Genomic DNA, 13,049 nt, shown 5'->3' with positions numbered 1-13,049 from the left:
ATCTCTCTCTCTCTCTCAAATAAATAAAATAATAAATTTGAAAAAACTTAAAAATTAAATGTAGACCCAAAAGAAACTGGGTACAGAGGTGCTTGCCTGTAATCCCCCCTAAGAAGGCTGAGGTAAAAGGATCACTTGAGCCAAGAGTTCAAGGCTAGCCTGGGCAACACAAGGAGACCTCCATCTCATAAAAGGAAGAAGACCCGGACGATGTGCAGGAGGAAGAGCACCCTCGGCCGCCGCTGCCGCCGCGACCCATGAGCGCGCGGCCGGAGAGAGACCAGATTTGATAATGGGCTGCATAAAAAGTAAAGAAAATAAAAGTCCAGCCATCAGGTACACGACTGAAAACCCTCCAGAGCCCATCAGTCCAAGCGTCAGCCGTTACGCAGCAGAGCCCTCCGCAGCCTCTCCATCGTCTGCCACCGAGGGAGCACCCGCTACCTTCAGCAGTCTGTCCATGAGGCCATTTGGAGGATCCTCGGGAATGACTCCTTTTGGAGGAACATCTTCCATGTTCTCAGTGGTGCCAAGTTCATATCCACCTGGTTTAACAGGTGGTGGTACTATATTTGTGGCCTTATATGATTATGAAGCTAGAACTACAGAAGACCTTTCATTCGACAAGGGTGAAAGATTTCAAATAATTAACAATACGGAAGGAGACTGGTGGGAAGCAAGATTGATCACTACGGGAAAGAACGGTTATATCACCAGCAACTATGTAGTGCCTGCTGATTCCATTCAGGCAGAAGAGTAGTATTTTGGCAAAATGGGGAGAAAAGATGCTGAAAGACTACTTCTGAATCCTGGGAATCAGCACGGTATATTCTTAGTAAGAGAAAGCGAAACTACTAAAGGTGCTTATTCCCTCTCTATTCGTGATTGGGATGAGGTAAGGGGGGACAATGTGAAACACTACAAAATCAGGAAACTCGACAACAGTGGATATTATATCACAACCAGAGCACAATTCGATACGCTGCAGAAATTGGTGAAGCACTACACAGAACATGCTGATGGTTTGTGTCACAAGTTAACAACTGTGTGTCCAACTGTGAAACCCCAGACTCAAGGTCTAGCCAAAGATGCTTGGGAAATCCCTCGAGAGTCGTTGCGGCTAGAGGTTAAACTAGGCCAAGGATGTTCTGGTGAAGTATGGATGGGAACATGGAATGGAACTACGAAGGTGGCCATCAAAACACTCAAACCAGGTACAATGATGCCCAAAGCTTTTCTTCAAGAAGCTCAGATAATGAAAAAGTTAAGACATGATAAGCTTGTTCTGCTGTATGCTGTTGTTTCTGAAGAGCCAATTTACATTGTCACTGAATTTATGTCCAAAGGAAGCTTGCTAGATTTCCTTAAGGAAGGAGATAGAAAATACTTGAAGCTTCCACAGCTGGTCGATATGGCTGCTCAGATTGCTGATGGTATGGCATATATTGAAAGAATGAACTATATTCACCGAGATCTTCGGGCTGCTAATATTCTTGTAGGAGAAAACCTTATATGCAAAATAGCAGATTTTGGCTTAGCAAGATTAATAGAAGACAATGAACACACGGCAAGACAAGGTGCAAAGTTCCCAATCAAATGGACAGCTCCTGAGGCTGCACTGTATGGTCAATTTACAATAAAGTCAGATGTCTAGTCATTTGGAATTCTGCAGACAGAACTGGTAACAAAGGGGAGAGTGCCGTATCCAGGGATGATGAACCGTGAAGTGCTGGAACAGGTGGAATGAGGCTACAGGATGCCCTGCCCTCAGGGCTGTCCAGAGTCCCTCCACGAGTTAATGAATCTTTGTTGGAAGAAGGACCCCGATGAAAGACCAACATTTGAATATATTCAGTCCTCCTTGGAAGACTACTTCACTGCGACAGAGCCACAGTACCAACCAGGAGAAAACTTATAAGCCAAGTAGCCTGTTGTGTGCACAAATCTGCTAAAACATACTGAACGTGTGTGGGGTTCCTCACAGACAGGAATCAGGAGAAGATAATCTTCACTCTGCATGTTTTTAATGGTAAACTGGAATTACAGACATGGTTGCACAAAACCACTTTCCCCCCAAGTGTTAAACTCTATAAAGTACCAGTGAGGCATTTTCCAACTTCTTTCAGGGTCCAAAGACAACAGAGGTAAGACTCTGCTGGTGTGGTTGCGAGCATGGCAAGGACGAACAAGACCACTGTTGGTTGACAAGCCACTTACTTCTCTTCTTCCCCAAACTCAGAATCCTTACAGAAAACTGTTCATTGTTAGTGACAAAATTTAGGAGGTTATACCACAGTAAAATCTAAAATTAGGATTCTTGATGGGACCAAATAATTCCATTCCAGGTTTTTAAAATGTCTTGCATCGATCTTGAAGGTTTTTCTGTGTTGAACAGTCAACATGCAATCTTAGCATATGCCTCCTTCTGTGTGGAAATGGGCCAGGCCTTTCTAAAGCAAAACATGGATTATAAACAGCATTTAAATGTGATTAAATGTTAGACCACAGCTGTGGTATTTGAAAGTATAATGCACTGTTCATACTCATATTAATAGAACTGGAAAGTAGAAAAAGAAATTTTTTTCACTTCAGTGAAATTGTTCAATTTATTGTTAAATTAATTGTTCAATGTAAAATAATGAAGGCAACTAGTAAGTGAGTTAATCTCTTGTAAGGTTGCATTGATTTTCCTAAAGGCAGTATGTAATTGAAAATATACTATCTAGGGCTGGAGAGATGGCTTAGCGGTTAAGCGCTTGCCTGTGAAGCCTAAGGACTCCGGTTCGAGGCTCGGTTCCCCAGGTCCCACGTTAGCCAGATGCACAAGGGGGCGCACGCGTCTGGAGTTCGTTTGCAGAGGCTGGAAGCCCTGGCGTGCCCATTCCCTCTCTCTCCCTCTATCTGTCTTTCTCTCTGTGTCTGTCGCTCTCAAATAAATAAATAAAAATTTTTTTAAAAAAAATATACTATCTAATCTGAGGACATCTCTTAATTTTTAGATAGCATGAAAGATAAAACCCAGCATTTAAGCAGTCCATTAAAAAAAATAGACTTGGTACTGTGAGATGTTGCTGATAGGTTCTTCTGGTGATGGGTGCCACACATAGAAAGTGTCACTAGATCAGGGACTTGAATGCACTTTGAGCTTGTTTTTGAATATAGAGTAGGAGAAAGGAAAATGTATTTAAAAGAATTATGAGAAAAGAAAATGTGAAAGTTTTACAGGCAGAGGGATGGGTGGAATACAATGTTTGGTGTTGATATGGACAGGCAGCATGGCCTTGCTGGCACGCAAAGCTCCCTCCTCACATGGCGGTTTGCTTAGACTTTAAGAGCTATCAGGTACGACTGCCACACTAAGTTTTGTTAACATACAAACTACATGAATGTTACATCCTCAAAATAGTGAAGAGAAGTCTTTACTAATTCCAGTTGACCCAGCTTTTATACAGAACCTTCTTTGAACTCCACTTTTCAAAACCCCATTTGAGTCTTCCCTTCTATCTTAATGGTTGTCATTTTTCCCTTTTGGAATGGAGTTGATGTGAGGAGGTAACCGTACTCTGAGAAACTAACTTAGAAGGGGGAAGTATTGGCCAATTTAAAATTCACAAGTAAAACATACAAAAAAAAAAAAACTGGTTTTTCAGACTAAAATTCTGAAATGAATTTGAATAGCAGCATTAGTGTTTTAAGATTTTAGCAAAGTACAAAATCAAGTCTAGTATTTATGTTTAAATGCAGTGTTTATAGCCACACTTAAAAACATTGTGTAAAGTGCCTGTGTTCTCAACATATGATTTTTCTAAAATTTTTATTTTTTTAAATTTTTTTTAATTTATTTATTTGAGAGTGACAGACACAGAGAGAAAGACAGATAGAGGGAGAGAGAGAGAATGGGCACGCCAGGGCCTCCGGCCTCTGCAAACGAATTCCAGATGCATGCAGCCCCTTGTGCATCTGGCTAACATGGGACCTGGGGAACGGAGCCTCGAACCGCAGTCCTTAGGCTTCACAGGCAAGCACTTAACCGCTAAGCCATCTCTCCAGCCCACAACATATGATTTTTAACTACCATCACTTTAATCCTTAAATTTAAAATAGCTGTGCCATGGTATATATGTTCAAATTTAAACCTTTTTAAAAGTGTGACACAAGCCGGGCGTGGTGGCGCATGCCTTTAATCCCAGCACTCGGGAGGCAGAGGTAGGAGGATCGCCATGAGTTCAAGGCCACCCTGAGATGACAGAGTTAATTCCAGGTCAGCCTGGACCAGAGTGAGACCCTACCTCGAAAAACCAAAAAAAAAAAAAAAAAAAAAAATTTGTTTGCAGTGGGTGGAGGCCCTGGCATGCCTATTTCTCTCTCTCTGCCTCTTTCTCTGTCTGTCACTCTCAAACAAATAAGCAAATAATAATAATAACAATAATCAATAAATAAATTACTTTAAAATTTAAAATAAAACAAAGTGTGACACATGAACTTCATCCAAGTTGGCAAAAGTTCTGGTACTAAAGATTATACTTGTTTCTTCTTTTTACGTAACGTGTTTAGTATTGCATCCTCTACCAGGAGAGGCTTCCTAAGGTGAGTGACGTCATTATTTGTCCTAATGTCTACAACCTGTGATAGGAGTTTTTTAAAGGGCTTCATGTGAACTATATTGTAGTGTTTTTCTAAGTATTTTTAAAAAGGTAACAAAGTTATGTTTATGTACTAATTGTGATCAGAAAAGCCAGGAAAAGTTGATGGTATTCATTAGGTTTTGATGAAATTGATCAGTTCCTTTTAACCATTGTATACTAAGGATAAAACACTAACTTGTGTATTCAATTTAAATTGTTACGTATTTTTTAATTGCCAAGAAAATAAACAGTTTTTGTACATTTGAGGATTTTTTTTTCCCCAGCAGCCTCCATCTGTATTATTTTACTGTGGAGCTTTCCTGTACCAAAAAGAATGTTGGCAAAAGCAGCTTTCAGCACAAACACTTTTTTAAATGAATAATGGTAGCCTAAAACTTAATATTTTTATAAAGTGTTATAATATTGTGGATAATTGAAATAAAAATCTCATTGAATGCAAAAAGAAAAAGAAGAAGAGGATACTCAAAACAATGAAACTACTAGAAGAGAAAGAGAGAGAAAGAAGGGAAGAGAAAGAAAAGGGCAATAGATCAAAGTAGACATCTCTCAAAAGAAGGCATATGGGCTGGAGAGATGGCTTAGCGGTTAAGCGCTTGCCTGTGAAGCCTAAGGACCCTGGTTCGAGGCTCAGTTCCCCAGGTCCCACGTTAGCCAGATGCACAAGGGGGCGCACGCGTCTGGAGTTCGTTTGCAGAGGCTGGAGGCCCTGGCGCGCCCATTCTCTCTCTCTCCCTCTATCTGTCTTTCTCTCTGTGTCTGTTGCTCTCAAATAAATAAATAAATAATTTAAAAAAAAAATTAAAAAAGAAGGCATATAACTGGCCAATGGGTGTTTGAGAAAAGGATCAGAAGAGTACATCAGGCAGACAGACTCAGCTTCCAGCAGCCTAGCAGCTAGTACCATCAATACCAGGCCTGCTGGGAAGATGCTTGTTACTAATGACCCTAATGTGCCACCATTACAAAAAAATACAGGCTTGAACTTCTGGTTAAGATGACGGCTTAGGTACCACACCAAAGCAGCCTAGGGGGAAAAAAGACCAAAAAAACTCAGCAAAATACACACTTTTACTAAAAAGTGAGGTGTATAGGAAATCAAAATGGCAGTGGAGAAGTAGAAGAGATCCAGAGCCCGCACAGGCCAGCAGAAGCGGCCCTGGCAGGTCCGCCGACTGTGGTGGTGGCAGTGCACCAGGAAGCCGCCAGACTCGGCTCCAGCCGCAGGAAAAGCCAGGTGTGGGAGCTTCCACTCACACCGCGCTCTCCACAACTCAGGAAACGTGAAGGGAGAGCGGCAGTGAGCAACGGAGGAGCAGACCACGAGGTAAAAGAACATGTGGAACAGCGAGAGAACTAGAGCAGCTGTGGCTCCCTCCCCTACCCCACCACCTGTGCCCAGCTCCAGCGAACAGCGGTCCCGACCTGGCCACACCAACTTGAGCAAACAGCGGGACCCAAGCAGGAGCAGGGTCCCGCAGCAACATCAGCGGCTCTGGCCCCAGCAGTGGCAGATCCAGCAGCAGCAGCTTCAGAGGCACCAGGTGCAGATCCAGCAGCAGCAGCAGTGGAGGATCCAGCAGTGGCAGCTAAAGCAGCAGCAGCAGGAGCAGCAGCAGTGGTGGACCCAGCAGAGGTGACAGACCCAGCAGCGGCAGCATTAGCAGCAGTTTAGCGGTTCCAGCAGCAGGGGTGCCGATCTGCAGGGCCACAGCTTCCAGGCTTGGTTTGCACTGCAGGAAAAGCCAGTGCCCAGCTCCAGAAATCAGAACAGCAGCCCAACAACCCAGCCAGCAACTTGACTGAGGCCAAAATCATCCAAAAAGGTAACTGGGACTGATTGTACCAGGGAAGGGTCTCACTTGGTCACAAGCTGACTTGGATCCCTCAACAGACCAGAAATCTTAACCTCTTTGTTGCTAGAGGATCTGGTTGTTATAATAACTACTCTTGCATAAATATTCAGTGCTGTTTTTGATTGAATGCGTACAGTGTTTAGTTAAATTTTAGAATCTACCTATATTTTATTCCACTCAGCCTACTTGAATACTCCCATAGCAGGGAAACTCAACCCCTAGGAACACCTTTGTAGATACTCTGAGAGCCTTAAGAGCCACACCTAACACCTTAAGCTCCTATCCTGAAGATATATAACATCAAATCCATTGATACAGCTAAGAATACCTATCTAGCTAGAAAATCCAAGCATTAACTTAATCCCAGAAGCAAATATATATACACATTATAACACAAGAAACACTAAAAAGCAAGACAATATAAATCCACCTAACAGTATTAATGCATCAGAAATGACCTCCAGTGAGAACAAGTTAGAGGAAATGCCTGAGAAAGATTTCAAAAGAATGATTACCATGGGATATATTTTATAATCATGGAAAATGTTAATAAAAATTAAAAAAATAAATAAATAAAAAGAATGATTATAAATATATTCAAAGAGGTCAGAGAACAAATCAAAGGAGTCAAAGAGGAATTCAAAGAGGAAATCAAAGGAATCAAAGAAAAAAATTCAAAGAGGAAATCAAAGGAATCAAAGAGGAAATCAAAGAAGACGCAGGACACCAATTTCATGAAATAAAGAAGGCAATACAAGACATAAATAAGGAAATAGAAATAATAAAGAAAAACCAGTCAGAATTACTAGCAATGAAGAACACAGTTAATGAAAGAAAAAACTCTGTAGAAAATCTCACCAGTAGAATGGATGAAGGAGAGGACAGAATATCTAAGCTAGAAGACCAGGTGGCAGATCTAATACAGTCCAACAAAGAGAAAGACAAACTTATAGAAAAGTATGAGTGGGAATTTCAAGATATTTAGGACACTATGAAAAGATCAAATATAAGAATTCAGGGAATAGTAGAAGGAGAAGAATTCTACTCCAAAGGCATAGTAGGCATCTGCAACAAAATCACAGAAGAAAACTTACCCCAAATTGGGAAAGAGGTGCCAATGCAGATACAGGAAGCCTTGAGAACCCCAGCCAGACAAAGCCTGGAAAGAACCTCTCTTGTCATATTATAATCAAACTACCAAACACACAAACCAAGGAACAAATATTGAAAGCAGTTAGAGAGAAAAATCAAGTTACCTACAAAAGCAAGCCCATCAGGATTACAGCAGATTATTCAACACAAACAAAAGCCAGAAGGACTTGGAGTGATGTATTCCAAGTTCTGAAAGATAACAACTGTCAACCACGGTTACTTTATCCTGCAAAGCTATCCATTCAAATAGACAGAGAAATAAGGACATTCCATGACAAAAGCAGGTTAAAGGAGTACTTGAAGACAAAACCAGCTCTACAGAAAATACTTGATAGGATCCTCCATGCTAAAGAAAAGGAAAAGCACACATATAAGGAACCTGGAAAAAACAAGCAATACTCAAAAACTAGTTAACACAAGAAAGCAAAGGTAGAACCAGAACCACAAAAAAAAAAAAAAAAAACACATAAATATGCACCTTTCAATAATATCTCTTAATATCAACGGCCTCAATGCCCCAACCAAAAGACATAGGTTTGCAGACTGGGTTAAAAAGCAGGATCCTACAATTTGTTGTCTCCAAGAAACTCACCTTTCTACAAAGAATAGACATTATCTTAGGGTGAAAGGTTGGAAAACGGTGTTTCAAGAAAATGGGCCTAGAAAACAAGCAGGGGATACTATCCTAATATCTGACAGGGTAGAGTTCAGTCCAACGTTGGTCAAGAAAGATAAGGAAGGTCACTTTATATTGATTAAGGGTACACTCCAACAGGAGGACATTACAATCCTAAACATATATGCATCTAACATGGGGGCTCCCAAATTCGTCAAACAAACACTATTAGAACTAAGGTCACAGATAACACCAAACACAGTGGTGGTGGGTGACTTTAACACCCCACTCTCATCAATTGACAGGTCATCCCGGGAAAAAATAAATAGAGAGGCATCTGGACTAAATGAGGTCATAGAAGGAATGGACCTAACAGATATATACAGGACATTTCATCCAAATGCTGCAGAATATACATTCTTTTCAGCAGCACATGGAACATTCTCTAAAATAGACCATATATCAGGACATAAAGCAAATCTTAACAAATTCAGGAAAATTGAAATAATTCCTTGCATTCTCTATGACCACAGTGGAATTAAACTACAAATCAGTAGCAAGAAAGGCTATAGAGCATACACAAAATCATGGAAACTAAACAATACACTATTAAATGATGAATGGGTCAATGAAGAAATCAAGAAGGAAATCAAAAAATTTATAGAGTCAAACGATAATGAGAACACAACATACCAAAATCTCTGGGACACAATGAAGGCAGTTCTAAGAGGTAAATTGATAGCCTTAAGTGCCTATATTAAGAAATTAGAGGGCTGGAGAGATGGCTTAGCGGTTAAGCGCTTGCCTGTGAAGCCTAAGGACCCCAGTTCGAGGCTCAGCTCCCCAGGACCCACGTTAGCCAGATGCACAAGGGGGCACATGTGTCTGGAGTTTGTTTGGAGTGGCTGGAGGCCCTGGCACGCCCATTCTCTCTCTCTCTTTCCCCCTCTTTCTCTCTCTGTCGCTCTCAAATAAAAAGTAACAAAAAAGATTAAAAAAAAAAAAGAAATTAGAAAGGTCGCAAGTAAACAACCTAATGCTTCACCTTAAAGCTTTGGAAAAAGAAGAACAAGGCAAACCAAAAATCAGTAGATGGGAAGAAATAACAAAGATTAGGGCAGAAATTAATGAAATAGAAACAACAACAACAAAAAAAAGCAATCCAAAGAATTAATGAAACAAAGAGTTGGTTCTTTGAAAGGATAAACAAGATTGATAAACCCTTAGCAAACCTGACCGAAAGAGAGAAGAGACACAAATTAATAAAATCAGAGATGAAAAAGGTAACATCACAACAGATTCCAGAGAAATTCAAAAAATCATAGGGACATACTATAAAAGCATATACTCCACAAAGTATGAAAATCTGAAAGAAATGGATGATTTCCTTGATTTATATGACCTACCTAAATTAAATCAAGAAGAGATTAATCAAATAGACCTATAACAAACATGGAGATCTGAACAGTTATCAATAATCTCCCAACTAAAAAAAGCCCAGGCCCAGATGGATTCACTGCTGAATTTTACCAGACCTTTAAGGAAGAACTAACACCATTGTTTCTTAAGCTTTTCCAGGAAACAGAAAAAGAAGGAATTCTATCAAACTCCTTCTCTGAGGCCAGCATCACCCTGATACCAAAACTAGGCAAAGATAGAAAAAAAAAAAGAAAATTACAGACCAATCTCCCTTATGAGCATAGTTGCAAACATTCTCAACAAAATATTGGCAAACAGAATACAAGAGTATATCAGAAAGATCATTCACCCTGACCAAGTAGGCTTTATCCCAGAGATGCAGGGATGGTTCAATATACACAAATCTATAAATGTAATACATTATATAAATGGGTTGAAGGACAAAAATCACATGATCATCTCATTGGATGCAGAGAAAGAATTTCACAAAATCTAACATCCCTTCATGATAAAAGTCCTACAGAGACTGGGAATAGAAGGAACATATCTCAATATAATAAAAGCTATGTATGACAAGCCTACAGCCAACATATTACTAAGTGGGGAAAAACTGGAAGCTTTTCCACTAAAATCAGGAACAAGACAAGGGTGTCCACTGTCCCCACTTTTATTTAACATAGTTTTGGAAGTCTTAGCCATAGCAAGAAGGCAAGAGACACACATAAAAGGGATACAAATTGGAAAGGAAGAGATCAAGTTATCATTATTTGCAGATGACATGATTCTATATATAAAGGACCCTAAAGACTCTACTAGCAAACTGTTAGAGCTGACAAAAACCTACAGCCATGTAACAGGATATAAAATAAATACACAGAAATCAGTAGCCTTCATATATGCTAACAACAAACACACAGAGGATGAAATCAGAGATTCACTCCCATTCACAATTGCATCAAAAAAATAAAGTACCTTGGAATAAGCCTAACCAAGGAAGTAAAGATTCTCTACAATGAAAACTTTAAAACACTCAAGCGAGAAATTGCAGAAGACACTAGGAAATGGAAAAGCATCCCTTGTTCCTGGATTGGAAGAATCAATATTTTGAAAATGGCAATCTTACCAAAAGCAATCTACACATTTAATGCAATCCCTATCAAAATTCCAAAGGCATTCTTCACGGAAATAGAAAAAACAATCCAAATATTTATTTGGAATCACAAAAAACCTTGAATATCTAAAATAATACTGAGCAACAAAAATAAGGCTGGTGGTATCACCTACCTGATTTTAACCTATACTACAGAGCTATAGTAACAAAAACAGCATGGTACTGGCACAAAAACAGACATGTAGATCAGTGGAACAGAATAGAGGACCCAGATGTAAGTTCAGGTAGCTATAGCCACCTGACATTCGATAAAAATGCCAAAAATACTCATTGGAGAAAAGACAGCCTCTTCAGCAAATGGTGTTGGGAAAACTGGATATATATCTGCAGAAGGATGAAAATAGATTCTTCTCTCTCGCCATGCACAAGAATTAAGTCCAAATGGATTAAAGACCTTAACATCACACCTGAAAGTCTGAAACTGCTAGAGGAAAAAGTAGGGGAAACCCTTCAACATACTGGTCTCGGCAAAGACTTTCTGAATACAACCCCGATTGCTCAGGTAATAAAACCACAGATTAATCACTGGGACCTCATGAAATTACAAAGATTTTGCACTGCAAAGGACACAGTGAAAAAGGCAAAGAGGCAACCTACAGAATGGGAAAAAATCTTTGCCAGCTATATATCTGATAGAGGATTAATATCTAGGATATACATAGAACTCAAAAAGTTAAATAAGGAATCAAACAAGCCAATCAAAAAATGGACTTTGGAGCTAAATAGAGCATTCTCAAAGGAAGAAATACGAATGGCATATAAGCACCTAAAAAAATGTTCTACGTCACTAGTCATCAGGGAAATGCAGATTAAAACTACATTGAGATTCCATCTCACTCCTGTCAGATTGGCTACCAGCATGAAAACAAATGATCATAAATGTTGGCAGGGATGTGGAAAAAGAGGAACCCTTCTACACTGCTGGTGGGAATGCAATCTGGTCCAGCCATTGTGGAAATCAGTGTGGAGGTTCCTAAAACAGCTAAAGATTGACCTACCATATGACCCAGCTATAGCACTCCTAGGCATATATCCTAAGGACTCATCTCATTTCCTTAGAAGTACATGCTCAACCATTTTTATTGCTGCTCAATTTATAATAGCTGGGAAATGGAACCAGCCTAGATGTCCCTCAACTGATGAGTGGATAATGAAGATGTGGCACATTTATACAATGGAGTTCTACTCAGCAGTAAAGAAAAATGAAGTTATGAAATTTGCAGAAAAATGGATGGATCTGGAAAGGAGTATACTAAGTGAGGTAACCCAGTCCCAGAAAGCCAAGCACCACATGTTCTCCCTCATATGTGGATCCTAGCTACAGATGATTGGGCTTCTGCGTGAGAAGGAAAATACTTCGTAGCAGAGGCCAGTAAGTTAAAAAGGAGATATAAAGGGAAGAGAAAGGAAGGGAGGAGGACACTTAATAGGTTGATATTGTATATATGTAAGCACAATGATTGAGATGGGGAGGTAATATGATGAAGAATGGAATGTCAAGGGGAAAGTGGGGGGAAGGGTATTGCCATGGGATTTTTTTATAATCATGGAAGATGTTAATAAAAATTAAATAAAATTTTAAAAAGATTAAAAAATACAGGCTTGTCATCACGGTAATATTTACAACGGTAATATTTCCAAAAAGCCTTCCAGCCCCAAGCGGTATGAAAGAAAATGAAAATAGATCATTTTACAAATGTTAAACATTCGTTTAAACCACTTAACTCAGAATCTCACTGTCTCCAAAGACAGCTCCCCTGCTAAACTCTAACTACAAGACATATCAAGCAGGGAGAAGGCAGCCTTGGCCAGCCTGTGTTCGTGCCCTGCCCGTTCTTCTTCACTGATCATGGCTGAGCGGCCAGGGAAGGAGCAGATGGGGATGGGGCAGGGAGAAGAGAGCTGATTTCCCCCAGGGGAAGCCTGGTAGGACAGCAGAACTGGTGACTTGAGGGGAGGGTCCAGGCCCCAAATCCAGTCACTGCTGGAGGAGGAGGAGAAGGAAACGGGGGTACTTGCTGTCCATGTGGTGCTTATTTATCTTGAAGAACTTTCCTCCTTTTCTTCTTCTTGTCTATCATCCTTCTTGGGCCTACCATGTCAGGAGCAGGCACAGGGGCCATGGGGGAGGTGGTGGGTATGGGGGAGTGTAGGGCTCTAAAGGTTGGCATCCTGCCAGCTGCGGCACAGGA

The 13,049-nt window shown here is 40.3% G+C and overlaps 1 pseudogene; it reads left to right on the top strand.

The window, feature by feature from the left end:
* Positions 1–292: 292 nt before the first annotated feature.
* LOC101599261 lies at positions 293–1,918 on the top strand (annotated as a pseudogene).
* Positions 1,919–13,049: the final 11,131 nt, after the last annotated feature.

Source organism: Jaculus jaculus, chromosome 2, assembly GCF_020740685.1.
Source record: "Jaculus jaculus isolate mJacJac1 chromosome 2, mJacJac1.mat.Y.cur, whole genome shotgun sequence".
In the NCBI taxonomy this organism is placed as follows: Eukaryota; Metazoa; Chordata; class Mammalia; order Rodentia; family Dipodidae; genus Jaculus; species Jaculus jaculus.
This window is presented reverse-complemented; position numbering and strand designations above follow the sequence as displayed.